This window comes from Myodes glareolus, chromosome 9 (genome assembly GCF_982192425.1).
Source record: "Myodes glareolus chromosome 9, mMyoGla1.1, whole genome shotgun sequence".
Lineage (NCBI taxonomy): Eukaryota > Metazoa > Chordata > Mammalia > Rodentia > Cricetidae > Myodes > Myodes glareolus.
In genome coordinates this window covers 53,100,433-53,105,781 of record NC_142034.1, presented here as the reverse complement: position 1 = coordinate 53,105,781, position 5,349 = coordinate 53,100,433, and the positions used below count along the sequence as shown (strand labels likewise).

Below are 5,349 nucleotides of genomic sequence, written 5' to 3'. Positions count from 1 at the left end.
ACTTCTGTCCAATCATCCCCACCAGCAGAACGTTCATTGCAATGAGTCCTTGGTCTGGTTCAAGGCCTCTGCCACACCATCATCACTGGGGGCATTGAAACACATCTAGGAAATCCCACTGTTGCCCTGAGTCATAGAGATCCTGCTGCTCCACAGGACTGGTCCTTTAGCATCCTCCACTCGGTCCCTAATGGGGCAGTTGTTAGTGTGGGGCAACCCAAGGCCCAGCTGAGCTGGTTGGTCTGGGCCACTGGGTTCACCCTCTTAGGCAAGGGGCAGAGCCAGCTCTTCTAAGCCCTTGTCATCAGGGCCAGCTCTCCCATGCCTGTGGTGAGGTTTGTGGTCATCTCTCCTGAGTGTGTCTGTCGAGGGGTTGGTTAGCACCCCTGCTGCAGTGTACAGCAAGGGGGCAGGGACAGCTATCCTGGGGTCAGTGAGGGGCAGGACTGGCTCAGCACTGCCCTTTGATTTCAACACACGTGGTTTCGATGACCCCCTGTGGTAACTTGAGTCATGGACATCAGCCTGAACCCTGGCTGCTGTTGGACCATGAACCCAGACATGGCCCACAGCAGTAGCCCAAGCTTGGATGATACTGTGGCCTGGTGAAGCTGTGTGGGCCAAACAGACTTGCATAGTCCTGGTTGCAGCATGGCTCTTGGATACCAACATGGCCACAGGATGCAGCCTAGACCATAGGCATTTGTGTGACCACAGGGGCATCATGGGCCACAGACATCAGAGACCCCCAACTGTGATAGGACTGTGGACCCAGTCATGGTCCCCAACAGCAGTCTGGGTTCTGACAGCACCATGGCCACAGGTGGCAGCACAGCCCACTCGGATCGGCATGGCCCCTGCAGCAGAGCAGCTCTTGGACACCAACAGGTGACTGCCCAGACCCCTGGCATCAACATGGCCTTCGACGGTATCAGGAGCCATGGGAGTCAACTCTGGCTACAGCAGGACCATGAACCCAGACATGGCCCTTGGCAGCACCCATTGCCCTAGTGGCAGCATGGTCTCAGACAACAGCCTGGCCACAGGATATGGCCTAGACCCCTGACATCTGTGTGACCTTTGGTGGCACCACAGGCTAGGAATATCACAGACCCCAACTGTGGTAGGACCACAGATTCAGAAGCGGCCCTCAGCTGCAGCCTGGGCCTGGATGTCACCATGTCACCTCATGGCATCGAAGGCCATGTATGTAACTCTGGCAGTAGCATGATCTTCAGATCCCCACCTGGCCTCAGGTAATGGTCCAGACCCCGGGTATTGCATGGCCTTTAGTGGTAGCAGGAGCCATGGATATCAACCCAGTCCCTGGCTGCAGTAGAGCCAAGGACACAGCCTGGGCTCTATGTCACCATGACCCTGGTGGCCTCACAGGCCATCCAGATAGGCCCCAGTGACAGTGTGACTTTTAGACATCAACATGAGTGAGTCCCATAATATAACCTTTTAATTTCAAATGGTCCCATTTGTTAATTTGTCCCATTTTCTTAATGACTAGAGCCGTTGCCAGAGAGGCCTTCCCTGTGCTTGCATCAGGAAGTGTTTCCCCTTCTTCCCCTCTAGCAGATCCAGGGTTTTGAGTGTTGTGTTGATTTCTTTGGTGCATTTGGAGTTGAGTACTCTGCAGGCTGAGAGGAGAGGATCGTTCTTCTACATACAGGTGTCCAGCTTATCAGCACCACTTGTTAGTGAGGTTTTCTCTTTGCCAGTGAATAAGTATTATTGTCACCAATGAGTGTTTTTGCTTGTCATTTTACTGTAGAACAACCCCCCTATTTTATCATCTAAAATATTTTCCGCCCAAAGATTCTTAGTCAATAGACTGCTTTAAGCTAGAACATATTTGATATGTTATTCAAGAAATATATTAAAATAATTTCAAGCTGTGTTACTGAAGTATGAAAACACTGCAAGAATAGGTGATTAATTTATCTTAAAACTTTATGGTTGAATTTATAAATCTTAGTCTGTTTTATTAAGGTGTGGTCCCAGAAGTCTGAAAACCATACATTTGCTGCATATACTTTGTAGAATCATTATAACTTCTCTTGGACAGTTTAGATGAGACAAGAAAAGAAACAAGAAGTAAAATTAAATTTCCTGATTTTAAATAATCAAATAATGTTTTAGCAACACTTGATTATATGCATTTTTATACATAGTTTGTAGCTACATCTTGTGTGTAGTTTCATTTGTGTATCCTCAAACATTTGTTGACCAATCGTGTGACTTTTCTGGGGAGATGTAAAATTAATATCTACACTTAACCTCTGACCTTTCCACATCACAAAGAATGACTCATTAAGCTCATCTTAATGAATAGAAATGAATCTATTAGAGATTATTCATAGAGCAATGCAAGACCCCAGGCGTTTGCAGGGACTCCCTCACCTGAAGTTGCACCCACCCTCTCTCACCACTCTCATAAATCCTTTGACTTTGTCTGCCTTTGAATTGAAAGAAACTTTGCTTCCTAGCACCACCTAGTGTGAAAGTTGCAGAGGTGATCCAGGCTCAGAGGGTAGTCAGTTCTTGCCATTATCAGAGGTTCTGGGGTTTGAACAAACACTGCCCATCTTGGGAAGATTCCCTTGTATCGCTGCAGTCAAACATGTCAGATTAGCCTCATTCAGGCTTGTTGCTAGATGGATAGGACAAGGATTCATAGGTCTGTGTCATTCACCAGCTGGCACGCAGTCCAGACCCCTCACAGTGGCCACATCTCCAAAGAAGCACTACATGTTTGTTTAAAGCAAAACATTCTTCCTGATTGGCCACAGTGGCTAACAGGACCACAAATCTGTCTCAGCCCCTGCCACTAGACCTTAAAGACAAGAGTATAGGATTATGAATTGATGCTGTTATGAGGAGCAATAAAGAAATTATAGGTAAACTTTTAGGATTTGGTGATCTTGTCAATAGGGTGTGTCACAGTTTGAAATTACACCAGAAGCAAAAAGGATACAAATTTAGGCTAGAGTTTACTAAATGGAAACAATGTACTAGTGCTGGTTCCTGTAGAAGAAGGAACTGAAGTAACAATGTATTTTCTTGAGTTATATTAGATTCTGGCTCCCTGAACACACTCCACTAGGAGCTTGTTTTTTTCCTGGCAAAACTGGCCTTTGAGCAAGGAACTGTCCATGCATCGACCACTGACAAAATGCATGATGTCCAGACAGGACAAGCAGGATACAAGAAAAAAAGACTGTCAAATCCTGCCAAGACAGAGTAAGACGGTTTTGAAAAATTTTCTGCCTCTGAAAATGGTCTGTCAGTTACTCTAGGCCTTAGCCAAAGTTGGTTGCTCCAATGTTGCAAATGAGACTTCAGGTGATTGCCCAGGTAGTCAGTTGTGTTTGTCATTTGGTGCACATTTTGGAAGTTACTTGATTGCACTTCCTGCTTACTCAAGTAATATTATTTCCCATCTCAGGTCTTTGATGGAGTTGAAGACTATATAGTTATAGTTTTCCTTAGTTATGATAAAATATAAAGTAGATATAAATATTGCAACTGTAATCTTGCTTGATACCTGTTTTGTTATATGTAATTTTACTATGTTAAAGTTAAAACCTTTCTTTTTGTTTAAGCAGAAAAGGGGAGGTGATGTGGGATTTCCCTCTGTATGCTGTGAATACCATTGGTTAATAAAGAAATTGTCTTGGGCCTGCACAGAGCATGATAGAAATAGGAGGGGAAAACTAAACTGAATGCTAGAAGAAAGAAGTGGGAAGTCATGGAGCTTCCACTAGAGAAAGACATACCAAAACTTTATTGATAAGTCACAGTCATGTGGCAATACACAGATTAATGGAGATAGTTTAGGATATAAGAGGTAGCCAGAAATATGCTTAAGTTGTTGGCCAAACAAAATTGCAAATAATATAGTTTCTGTGTGATTATTTCGGGTCTGAGCAGCCAGGAACAAACAAGCACCCTCCTACAACACTCCCTGCTCCCTTCCCCCTGGACTTTTAATGTTTATATTGTGCAAAACAGAGTTTTTGCTTAAGGGAAATACTTTGAAGACATATGCCCATTTTTCTATGTTAACACAATTATTTTGTAATAAGAGGGTTTTTTTTATAGACTAAAAAAAGAAGATGTTTTGGTAAAAAAAAAACAAACCTGTAAAACTTTTGAGATATCTAGAGCCAAAGATTTTGGTTTTAAGTTCTGTAATATTTCTCCCAATGGATACAAGATATTAAGTAAAAAAATCCTACAATATAAGGAAGGACCATGCAGGAAAATACAGCCACCCCCTCACTCCCCCACACTCCCAGCAAAGAAGCAGGTTCCCTCAGTCCTCTGTTATGACTATTGATGTCAGATCACACTGAGAAGCACTTTTTTTTATTGATGGCTAAGCTACAGATGGTAACTTGACAGAAAACATTCACTAACCTGTATTACAGGAAAAAAAAAAAAAACCTGTTCCCCCAGCAGACAGTCACTTAAGTAGATAGCTGACATTTTACAGCCTAATGTCAAATGAATTTCCATTATGCAACCTACTGACTTTAGGACATTTAAAAACAATCAGCCCTTAGTCATCTTTAAGTTCAATTTTCAGAAGTTTCCTGCTACGATCATGCTTATTAAAACGTAAAAACGTGTCAATAAACTCCTTGTTTTCATTGTGTAAAGCATATCTCTCCCAAGTCACTGGCTCATGTTGGATGAAAGTGTATTTTAGAGTCTCCATTTCTAAATTCTGTTGTCTCTTTAGGACTTATTAAAGATCTGAAACTTACGGCAGATTCAGGAGTCTCTTGGTGACACCACACTGTGTGTACTAAACTGACAATAGCTATGTGGGCTGCACAGATCACATCTTGAAATGCTAAGCACGAGAAAGGCATCATAACATTTTTTTGGGAAATTAATACCAAGATATTCTATTCTCTAACTATTGTCCTTGCAAATGTGCCATTATATGAGTGACACAACAAAACCCTTGTCCACTGTCCAGATTGCTTGTGCTTTGCACCTGCAGAGTCCAGAGGAGAAGATGGGAGGCACTGGGAAGCGAGACTAGCAGTTCTGGCCATGGGTCCGGCAGGTAGGGAGCAGAGGCTTGATCTAGAGGGAAACCTGGTGGCCTGGGGAAAGAGACTGGCAGGGATACCCTTGGGACAAGTACACAGCATTGCAAGCCTCAAGTGCCACTGTGGCAGGTGGGTGAACAGTAGAGAGGAATCCCACCTTTTTGTCATTCTTTTTTAAAAATTAAGAAATTATTTGTGTATTTGACTGTGCACTTGTGTGTCAGTGCTAATGGAGTCCAAAATAGTCTGTTGGGTCCCATAGAGTTGGATTCACAGG

At 43.4% G+C, this 5,349-nt stretch overlaps 1 pseudogene; it reads left to right on the top strand.

Annotated features, from left to right (window-relative positions):
- The first annotated feature begins 777 nt into the window (after positions 1-777).
- Positions 778-5,062, top strand: LOC125409511 (U6 snRNA-associated Sm-like protein LSm5 pseudogene; annotated as a pseudogene).
- The last annotated feature ends 287 nt before the right edge of the window (positions 5,063-5,349 follow it).